Genomic DNA, 12,550 nt, shown 5'->3' on the forward strand with positions numbered 1-12,550 from the left:
CACGCACACACGCACACACACGGAGAGAGCACTCTGCTGGGGGCACATGTACACACAGTGCTCTGCTGGGGGCACATATACACACACACGCAGAGAGCTCTGCTGGGGGCACACATACACACACAGAGCACTGTGCTGGGGGCACACGTACACACAGAGCGCCCTGCTGAAGGCACACGTACACACACACAGAGCACTCTGCTGGGGGCGCACATACACACACACAGCACTCTGCTGGGGGCACATGTACACACACGCAAAGAGCGCTCTGCTGGGGGCACATGTACACACACAGAGCGCTGTGCTGGGGGCACATGTTCACACCCATACCAACACGTGTTCTGCCAGGGCACACGTACACACACAGAGACAGCACTCTGCCTGGGGCACACATAAACACCCACACCATATTCTGCTGGTGGCACATGTACATACCCACGCCACATTCTGCCGGGGCACACGTACACACACACACAGGCGCAGCTCATGAGCATCCACACACACACACAGCCAGTGGAGTTGGTGCAATGTGTGTAGTGTGGATGCTGAGAGCCATTGAACCAAACTGTAATCATTCGCTGAATATAATGGAAACCACTTCAGGCACCCACAGCACCCTTAGTTCTAGCACTTCTGCATGTAGTCTCCTGCTGGGGGCACCCCTCCACACCCAAACACACAAGTCCTCTGCTGGGGCACCCCCCCCCCAAATCACACACAGAAACCTGTACTGGGGGCGCACCCCCACATATCCAAACACCATGCCCCCAGTTCTTTGCAGAGGGCACACTCACATACTGCCCTATGGGGGGCACACACACGCATACAAACACACAAACCCCCTGTGTGTGGGGGGAGTGCTAGCGCATGCATGCACACACATACTGCTGGGGAAGTGGGGTGGGGACACACATCTCACACTTATACTGTAAGTACTGTAGGGAATGCTAAACTGTATTATACCATTCAGCTACTAGTTAGCACAGTGTGTAACATACTTTAGCCCTGATCTACACTGGGAGGGGTGGGGGGGGTCGATCTAAGTTACGCAACTTCAGAAATGTGAATAATGTAGCTGAAATTGACATACTTAGATCGACTTACTGTGGTGTCTTCATCGTGGTGAGTCGACTGCTGCCGCTCCCCCGTCAACTGTGCCTGCGCCTCTTGCAGCCAGAGTACAGGTGTCACGGGAGAGCGCTCAGGGGTCGATTTAGTGTGTCTAGACTAGACGCGATAAATCAATCTCCACTGGATCGATCGCTGCCCACTGATCTGGCGGGTAGTGTAGACATACCCTTATTTAATTTTAAGCTAACCTCAGCCATACCCGGCAATACATTAAAAGACTCTTATAGTTAACACATTTCTGGTGTATCTCTCTGGGAAGGAAATTCTAGCAGGTCCATGTATGTTTCAGAAGCCTGACCTGAAACCTATCATGTATACATGAAACATACCCCTCTCTAGTGGGGGAAGAGGACGTGGAAACACACACCCATACCTCCTACAGTTGTGGAAAAAAATGAGGGGGTACATATATTCTTCTGCTTGGGAAAGGGGGACACACACACACACACACACACACACACACACACACACACACACACACACACACACACACACACACACACACACACACACACACACACACACACACACACACACACACACACACACACACACACACACACACACACACCTCTCTATCTCTCCCCCCCTTGCTGGTCATGAAAAGTGATTACACATCTTTTTTGGGAACCTCCTGTCTCTGCCCCCATGAGGAAACGTACAGTCTTCTGCTGTGCACAAACACACTCATTTGCAGGAGAAACACATACCATCTAGTGGAGACAAGGAAGAAATAAAATTTGCTTCAATATTGCATTGTCATAAGGTATGGGAGTGTTGTCAAGTGTGAAGGAGGGATGATGGCTCTGGTATTGGTCAGAGGTAAATACAGTCGTCCCAGGATAAGGGATCACCAGGCTTTGGGATGCGTGGAGCAGGCAGGGTGTACCCCCTGTCCATTTGTCATTGGTATTTGTTCCTTATTGTGTGATCAATTGCTAGTGTGCTCTTTCTCCACTTCTTTCTTTCTCACAGGTTTATGCCTAAAGTTTCTTTGTTCCTTTTGGATGAAAGCTTTTATTATTACTGAAAATTTGATGAAAATCCCTTCTTACAATCACAAATATTTTGAACACTGGAGTAGAAAATGTTTTTCTACTTCCATCTTTACTGTTACATTAATTCCAGTTATTCTTCTCTGAGTTTGTATTGGACATGTGTCTTTCAATGTATCGCCACAGAGTCTACATTTACTAGGAAGAGTTATGCATGCAACATTTCTGGGGAAAGGGAGAAACATAGATATACACCTCACTTTAAGGCCCCTTTACATTGCTCCAGCAGTGTAAGTGGACTTTAGTGTAAATAAGAATCAGGCTCCAAATATAAGATTTAATTTGGCCCTTATTTACACCTAGGCAATCCTATTGAAGACAATGGGTGGCACCAGGGCCGGCTCCAAGTTTTTTGCCACCCCAAGCAAAAAAATTTCCCGTGCCCCCCCCCAGCCCCGCCCCAGTTCTGCCCCTTCCCTGCCCCATTCCAAACCCTTCCCCAAATCCCCGGCCCCACCGCCTCCCCCAGGCACACTACATTTCCCCTCCTACCCCTCCTTCCTTCCCAGGCAAGCTTGTGAGGGAGGAGGGAGAAGCGGAGCGGTGGCGTGCTTGTGGGAGGAGGCGGAGGTGAGCTGAAGGGGATGGGTTCCTCTGTCCCCCCAGGGTTACTTCCTGCAGTCATCCCTGCACCCCCCACCACTGCAATTCACCTCCGCTCCACCTGCTCCCCTGAGGGCACCACCGCCGCTCTGCTTCTCACCCTTCCCAGGCTTGCCGCAAAAGAGCTGATTTGTGGGACAAGCCTGGGAGGGAGGGAAGAGAAGCGGAGCAGCGGTGCGCTCGGGGGAGCAGGCGGCAGTGGAGCGGAGGTGAGCTGGGGGAGGAGCAGTTCCTCTGCCCCCTCCCACAGTTACTTCCTGCGGCCCTCCCCGCATCCACCACCACCACAGCTCACCTCCGCTCAGGGCCGGCTCCCAGCTTTTTGCTCCCCCAAGCAAAAAAATTAAAAAGGAACCAGAGTGCCAACTCTTGGAAAGTGCCACCCCAAGCACATGCTTGGATTGCTGGTACCTAGAGCCGGCCCTAGGTGGCACAATTGTAGTTGAGGGCATTCTCTGAAAGCTACAAGGTGACACAAAGGCAACCAAAGACCTCATCTGAAGAAAATAGGGCAATTGTACTAGGGACAGAATATGCCCTTTAGATTTTGCTCTTTGTAGTAATGATGCATGTGCCTGAAGAACTATCCTGGAAAACAATCCTTGTAAATGGAGCAAATCTGATATGGAATCACTGAGAGATCATAAATGTTTTTACAGACTGACTTTTCAGAATAGACCTTCACTGGAAATAATGAAAGCCTTCATGTGTGTCTAAAGAGGCTGTCATCAGACATTCTCTAGCAAGCAGCATCTCTTAAAATGAAAAAAGGATAAAATGCGTTAGTTGTAAAGCACTTAATTTGTATCCTCTGCAGGAAGGGAAAGATACCATCCAGTTTGCCAACGAAGTGAAATCTGCCATTGCTGCCCAAGGAAGACTGACTGCGCTTGCTTAGTAAGAAAAACCTTCCATCGTACCCAAATTCATTCACCTCACAATACAAGCTCAGACTCCCTCATCTTAAAAAAAAACCAAAAAAACCAAAACCAAATCCACAGTTGGCTCCTGCCCTCCCAAAGCCCTGTCCTCTTCCCTTTTTCTTGGTCGCCATTGATATCCCCATCCTCCCAGTCACTCAGCCCTCTCTATAGGCCCTTATATCCAGGTTGTATCCACAGTTGTCATAAATCTCCAAGATCCAGCCTTCTCTCTGTCCAGGCTCACAAAACTCTCATCTAGGCCCTTATCTCTCATGTCTTGAATACTGTCATCTCCTCCTCTTAGGTCTTGACTACTGTAAACTTGCCCGCCCTGAATCCATACAAAATGCTACTGCCAAAATATTTTTCCTTGTTCTTTGATTTCAAGATGCCCCACTTTTCTTTGAGTCCTTCCATTGACTCCCCTTCCACCTCACACCAGATACAAGTTTCTTGTCCTCACTTTAAAGGCACTTAACTCCACAATATTTGTTATATCTATTAGCTCATTGCATTGTTCACTGCAAGCTTCTCTATGCCAGAGTTCCCAAACGTCACTGCCTATTAGTCAAAGCCTCCTACAAACACCTCTGTACTTTTTCCTGTCCTGCTCTTCATGCATGGCAGAGATTCCTTGAAGAAGAAGAAAAAAAAGAAAATATAAAGTTTTTGCTGACTCCCCTTCCAATCTAGCCATCTTCAAATTCTACCTTTAAACTCACCTCTGCTCTGATGCCTACAGAATATTGCCAGCTGATAACACTTAGGGAGGTGGCCAGCTCCATGGTGCATATGGATGATCTGCATGCAAGACTGCTCATATGACAGTTCGCTCACCTTCTCTCTCCCCCATCCCTATCTGTTTGTTTATTTTATCCACCTTTTATATCTTGTCACTAACCTAGACTGTAAACTCAGGGATTGTCTTTCTACTGTATGTTTAAATGGTATCTAGCACAATGCAGGCCTGATTCCTGACTGGGGCCTATGAGGAACTAAAATATAAATAATAAATTACTTTCAAAAATTATGTTAAAAGAACATTATGTTTACAAAGTTCAGCACTCTGAAGTTAGGATGTTCCAGAATTAAGCTTTTTTACTTATTCTCAATTCAGTCCCTTTACAGTGCTTGTGAATGTAATTGCTGTAGACTCCATTAAGAAGTGAGATTTTATACAGCAGGCAAGTGTTATCAGCTGTTTCTGATGCGATGTGATGCGGACAGAGCTGCCCTTTGTTTAGCTGATTCTCCCCCATATATATATATATTTAACAGGAACATTTTTAGGTTGTTTCATTTCAATATATATTAGATCAGTGGCTCTCAAACTTTTTTTTACTGGGGACCCCTTTCACATAGCAAGTTTCTGAATGCGACCCCCCATATAAACTTTTTTATATATTTAACACCATTATAATTGTTGGATGCACAGAGGGGTTTGGGGTGGAGGCTGACAGCTCACGACCCCCCATGTAATAACCTCGTGACCCCCAGAGAGGTCCTAACCCCCAGTTTGAGAACCCCTGTATTAGATGGATTTCTGACTGGAATTTTCAAAACAGCTTATGTGTCAGATAGTACTGACCATCCATCTTCTTACTGTAAATTTCAAAATACAGTTAAACACTGTCTGATGCAACTATTATTTTTTTAAAATCTGGCCAACATTTTCTGCATTCATGAACTGAGCATATGGAAGTTTGGTCAAAATTCTCAAACCAGAACACCTAAAATTAGACTTCTAATTCTGTGTATTTGATTAAAAATAAATGTCTTTATTTTCTGAGGTCCTGAACACCCACAGCTCCCACTGAAGTCAAGTGAAGTGAAAATCAGGCCACGTTTATTTAGGTATCTGAATATAGGTTTAGATGCCTAACTTTAGGCATCCATGTTTGAAAACCTTAGACCTTAAAGAAGGTTCACTGTGTGTGGAGAGATAGGATTGCCTTCTTGCCATCACAAATCACAAGCATAATGCTGTGTAGCTCCTGAATTGTCTTTAATGCAAGGAGAGTGAGGAAGAAGGTGGCAGCTTCAGACCAATGCCTGGCATGCACTTAACTTGAGGTTTAGATTATGTCTACACAACAGCTGGGAGGGTGCCTCCCACCAGAGGTAGACAGATAAGAGCTAGTTCTGTTCCAGCTAGTGCACTAAAAATATCAGTGTGGCATAGGTGGTCCCCTTGATTTATTATTCTATTTAATGATGGCTCTTCAATTAGTGTACACTCCTCCTTTGTCAGTGAGGCTCATTGTGATCAATTGTTGTCAATAACAGCATTTGGTACAGCCAATCAATGGTGCTCGATATGAAGGTCATGGTATTGCCTGGTTTCTAATCTTACATTATGTTGGATCCTGTGCAACTCTTTTAATATGATAATTGCTTCACTAATGGGTAGTCATTATTGTGTGTGATAATGGATTATTGACATCAGTGGGTAACCCCCGGTTATGTATTTGTTTGGCTTTAAGGAAGATACTTATGAGTTGAAACATTAGCTCTATTAGCTGGTATTATAAAAAGCATAGCATATTGAGTTATATCTGTAAAACTTTATCTATTATTATTTAATTAAATTGTAAGCTCTTTTAGGGCAAAAAACATATTTTTTGTTGTTTGTAGAACACTTGACACAATGAGGTCCTAGGATATAGCTGGGTCTCCTACCCGTGGCCACAATACAAATAACTAATAATAATAATAATTACTATTAATTACTCCATATATTATGTATTATTTCTATTATTTAATGAAGAGATACTTAACACATAATAACTGCTTATAATATACTATATTTATTGTATATAATATATACAAATTAGCCACATGATCTAAATATCTCTTTACTAAATAATATTATACATAGGTACATATATGCATATGTACAATACTTAGTAAAGAAATATTTAGATCATATGGCTATGTGTGTGTGTGTGTGTGCCTAAGTGTATCTATATTTATACATACACAGATATTTCTTCCTCCTTTTTTTTTTGATATGTCTTACCCACTCCCTTTGTAATTTGTTGGTTTTACAGTCATACCAGCAAACAGCTGCTTAAGGCTATGCTTACCAGTCACCTCACATTTATCAGTGATACAGATCAGGGTGCATTTGGCATATTTTAATTTTTATTGTACTGTACCATAGATATTAAACCAGTATCTGTTGTTTTAAATTATTATATAACCAAAAGATGGCAACACTGTGTTTCCATTCTACGTACACAATTAACAAGAGAAACACTTGTAACCTTATATCCATATGAGATGCTTTTAATTTTTCTAAGTAAAAGCCATAAGAAAGTGACTCAGGTTGTTGAACATCATATGTTTTCCTTTTCCTGTAGGATATGCAGTGGAAACAGAAATGTGCATTGTTAAGTAACGGATTATGTCACATAAAAGGCTGTATTAATTACTGGGATCAAGAAATCATAGGAGCATATTTCTCCTCCAGTTCTGTGTGCAGTAGAGAGCCAAAATGGTCAGATCCCAAGTGGGTGGGTTGGGTATATAAAGAAAGGCTCTATCTCTGCTGCATGCTCTCTCCCCCAGCCCCTGCAGCAGCTTTTCTATGAGAGCTCTGCTGGCCAGGTCATCCCTTTGCAGCATTTGAAGACATGGAACCAAGCGTCCATGTTCAATGTGTTCTCTATCAAGATCCACTCATGCAGCTTAGACGCTTACAGAACTGTGCAGCTGTGCAGAGAATCAGCTGATGTTAGCCCATCTGCTTCAGGTGTCATGCTGCTAAAGGAAGGGAGCACAGCAGGGTGGTGCTCAGCCACAGGTCTTCTCTGGGTCTAATCAATCTCCCACTGGAGAAATATTGGAGAGTCAAGACTCATGGAGTTTCCTCCTCTCTATACACAAAAAACTATATAGGGCAGAGAATATGGCCCTTAGATAGATTGACTCCAGTGATGCTATTCAAGTGGTTAAGTTAAATATGTGCTTAAGAGCTCTGTTGGATCAGGACTAGAATACTTAGCATCTTGTAGGATCAAGCCCTAAGGCCTATGCGCCCCATCCAGGGATGCCATATTAGCACTGTCCTATTGAGGAATGCTTAGATATCATTCTTGGCACAAAAGATCCTAAAATGTTTTATTTTGACTGATGAAGGGCTCCCCTTGCTGCAAATCAAATAACAAAGTAATGCTACAGATATCAGGCCAGATTTTCAAAAAAGCCTAAGGTTAGGTACTTAAATAGGAACTGCTGCTGTCTGAACTCTGTTGAAAACCTGCCCTTTGGGTTTCATTTACTTTTCTGTTGCCACTAAGTGAAGGATCTATATCTTTTACCTAACAGTAAGGTCTTGATTCTGTCCTGTGATACACAACACACAGTACCTTTTATCTTGGGTAACTGGCAGCAGTGCTTGAAAATTAACACTTACATTGATGGAAACTATCCAGATGCAAGCCACAGTGTGGGTCCAATCCTCACATGAAATGTGATTCATCCAACTCGGGATAGGAACCAAGGGCAGGTCTACACTACTGCGCTACATCGGCACAGCTGCACCGTTTTAGCACATCTGCTGTATCAACAGGAGAGTGCTCTCCCATGACATAATTACTCCACCTCCACAAGAGGCAGAAGCTATGTCAGTGGGAGATCATCTCCCATTGACATAGTGTGGTGTGGACAGGCAGGTGTCTTTTTCATGAAGTTAATCAGGAATAGTTAATCCACTTTAAAGTCACACCCTCCCTTATTCCTGATTAGTTTTGAAGCATAGACAAGTGGTGTGTGAAGCATAGACAAGTGGTGTGTGTGTGTGTGTGTGTGTGAGAGAGACAAAGAGAGACAGAGGGAGGGCGGAAGATTGCTGGAAAGTGAAAGTGTTACTACAGAAAGTGTCAAATAACACCTTTAAAAAAGAAAATGTTTCTTTTACTCTTTTAATACATTTTAAAAAAACATTACCCCATATTTTTCATGGAGACAAGTAAATAATTAGATCAGGTGGGTGTTTTTCTGCAACTCTGAAACAAACAAAAAAAAGTGAAAATATTGAAACATTTTGTTTTTTTCTCATTAAATTTTTCATTTTGAAATATTTTTGTCCATTAATGTTTGTGAGATTGTCATAGTATCTTTCCCCAATCTGAATCTTAGAGTCCAAAAGTTGGGGTACTAGCATGAATTCCTCTAAGCTTAATTACCTGCTTAGATCTGATAAGCTGCCACCAATCAGGAATTCCAGTGCCTGATACACTCTGGTCCCCCCAAAAACCTTCCCTGGGGACTCCAAGACCCAAATTCCTTGAGTCTCACAACAAAGGGGAATAAACCATTTCCCTTCCCCCTCCTTCCTCCCTCCCAGCTCTTTCCTGCCCTGGGTACACCAGGAGATCAACGTGATTCAAACTCCTTGAATCACCACAAAGAGAGGAATGTTACCTTCCCCCCGCTCCTCTTTTCTCTTCACCCAGAGGCAATACAGATTCAAACTCTGTGAATCTAAAACAAAGAGGAAATTCGCCTTTCCCTTCTCCCCACCAATTCCCTGGTGAGTACAGACTCACCTTGAGCCTCAACAAGGAGAAAAATCAGACAGGTCTTAAAAGCAAAACTTTTAATAAAAAGAAAGAAAAAAGGTAAAAGTTATCTCTGCAATTTAGATGGTAAAAGTTACAGAGTCTGTCAGCTTATAGAAACTGGAGAAAAAGCCTCCTCCAGCAGAAATGCAATTTAAAATACTTTCAGTCAAATACACATTAGAACTCTACCAGCCATATACACATTAAATTTCTACCAGCCAGATACACATTTGCAAATAAAGAAAAACAATCAAAAAGACTAAACCGCCATTCTACCTTTTGTACTTACTAAATTTGAACAGAAGATTAGAGAGCCTGTGGGTACGTGTGGTTACTATCAGATCCCAGAGAGAACAAAGCCAAACCCAAAAAACACAAACAAAGGCTTCCCTCCACCGAGATTTGAAAGTATCTTGTCTCCTGATTGGTCCCCTGGTCAGGTGTTTGGTTCCCTGTTTGTTAACCCTTTACAGGTAAAAGAGACATTAACCCTTAACTATCTGTTTATGACAGAGATACTCAGATGTTTGTGGTGATAAGGGCCACATACGTACCTCACGGATAGATCAGAGAAGCAACATGGTTCTCTGTATAGGACACTGGACTGGGAACCAAGACACCTGGGTCCTATTCCTGTCTCTGCCATTGCGTGACCTTGGGCAAGCCATTTTATCTCTCTGCCCCTCACATCCTTAATCTGTTGAGTAGGGTGACCCAATGTCCCGATTTTATAGGGACAGTCCCGATATATGTGTCTTTTTCTTATATAGGCTCCTATTACTCCCCACCCTGTCCCGATTTTTCACACTTGCTGTCTGGTCACCCTACTGTTGAGACAGTAAGTTTTTGGAGGCAGGGAATGACTCACTATGTGTTTGTACAGTGCCTAGTACAGTAGAGCCCTAATCTTGGTATCCCAGTATTGTAAAACAAAGAATAAATAATAGTAGATAAAAAGGAATTTTAAAACTAAAGCTAACATTAATCTTTATGAATTTTAATATTGTTTAGAGGTCAAAGATGGCGGAGCAGTAGAATGTAAAATTCCAGCTACAGCTCAAAGATACAAAGTGAAGCTGAAAACAGACGACTCTCTCTATAAAGCATATCAGTTTTTACAATGAATTATAGTCAATGCAATAGCAGAGCAAAAGTACGACCTACATGTAATCAAAAGATGAATGATTGGAGAATTTCACTGAGTGGTTTACTGGCCACTTGCCATTCTTGAATGGCAGCAGATAAAAAAAAATACTGTGATAAGTATAATATATCAGACCAAATTTATTTGCAATAAAAAGGTGATATTGACATGAAATTAAACTGCTTGATATTCTGGACCTGTGTGGCCCCACCGACTGGAGACAAATGAAATGCTACTTTTTATTAGATCTGACCTACTAGAAACCAATAACATATAAAAAACTTACTATAAAATAAAGGAGTGGGGCTATTGCATGAAATCTTTTTTCTGAGTTAGTTCAAGAAGTTGTCCTTAACTCTGGCAATAAAGATTGCAATTTCTCCCCGTCCCCCCATGCAGCAGCTCTAGAATTATTCTGATACTTAAAAAAACTACAGTCAAAATAATTTATATAGATTTATTAAAACCAAAAAATAGGGGGTGAAGTCAATGGGAGTTTTACGTATTCAGTATCTTAGTATTTGGCCTGATAGCACTGTCACAACAATACAATGCATGTCTTCTCTTACTTTGTATTGAGATAATGAATTAAAGAGCATTTTTACACACAAAACAGTCTCTTAAACATGTTTTGAACTCTCTATTGTGAATTTATAAACAAAATAGATACTAACTAGTCTACTTTTGTGACTGAATCAGCAAACATTCATAAATGTAAGCCTTACAATATCCATCTAAGATGGGTAAGTGTTGTTATCCCCAGTTCACATGTGCAGAAATTGAGGCAGAGAAACATTCTTGGGATTTACTCAAGATCATACAACAAATCAATGAGTTAGGAATAGAAGGCAAAAGGCAGGAGTCCTTTACCCCAGTTGTTTTGCTTTAACTACTGAATTACAGCAGAAGCAGCTCTGGGGGCAGCAGCAGGGGACAGTGTCAGGGATCTTGTTGCCCAAGGGCACAGAGCATGTGAGATAGTTTGGCAGTTGGGAAAGGAACATATGCACTAGGGATCTCTTTCTTATGCCTGGTAAACCTTGCCCTCCCCAAGTCCCAGCAGCATAGAGATACATTTCCTTCTTGTTAAGGGGTTTTTATTGTCCTCTTCCTTTGTGCTCTGAGCAGCAAATTCAGCCAACAAGAGGAAAGTACTTGCATGACTCATCTTCAAGGGGAGGGTAGAACAATCAATACCTTTTGTCCTCTTTAATGTCCCACAATAGTCTGTCTGGTGTCGATGTGCCTTCCTTGTTGGCCAGGCATGACACCGTCTGTTGGAGATCAGCACTTCACACTAGTTAATTGTTTTTCTCCTATCAGGTGATTTACACAGTCACAAGAGGCTCACAATACAACCACTCAAGTATTATCTTACAATATAGGATACAGATTAATACATACAGCAACTCACAAGCATTCTGTAAAGTCTAACATTGCATATTCTTCTAATCCCAATAGCTATTGTAACAATACTGACACACAGGGGATCCAGACTGATTCCAGCTATGTATTAGTCAGTGTTCAGTTGAGACATGGGGTCCTTGACATAAGGTGGCACCTGGGCTGCTAGTGTCACAAGTTTTATGGAGAATTCCAGCTCTGTTTAATTTAGGGGCCAGAACTTCAGTGTGTGAAAATTAGCATAGCCCGATTAACTTCAGTGGAGCTATGTAGATTTACTCAAGCCGAGGATCTAGCCGTTGGGTTTCAGAGTAGAAAGTCCTGCTTGTTTGCAAAATAGGTTTGCTGATTCGAGCTATGCTTAGCCTAAATGACAATTAATCCACAACATAAATGTGTTGTCATTAATCCATGACATAAATGTGCCTTATTCCCTCACAGACTACAGTGGGGACAAATAAAGCATAATGGCGGGACTAGTTTGAAAATGAACTATCATCACATGTTCAGGTTTATAACAGTTGGTTTTTTTTTTTTAAGACAAAGGCCATAGTGCAAGGAAAGCAGTTTCTTTATAAGTCAGCAATTTTTTTGTAGTTAACAGCCAGTTATTCTTTGATCAGAATGCAAGCCATTCACTAAGAGTGAACTTTAGCATAATTTATTGTAGGGCTTTGCCAGCAGCTCTGTAATTATTAGGACACTCTGAAATGATTAGGCACA

The sequence above is a fragment of the Gopherus flavomarginatus genome, chromosome 3, assembly GCF_025201925.1.
Source record: "Gopherus flavomarginatus isolate rGopFla2 chromosome 3, rGopFla2.mat.asm, whole genome shotgun sequence".
Lineage (NCBI taxonomy): Eukaryota > Metazoa > Chordata > Testudines > Testudinidae > Gopherus > Gopherus flavomarginatus.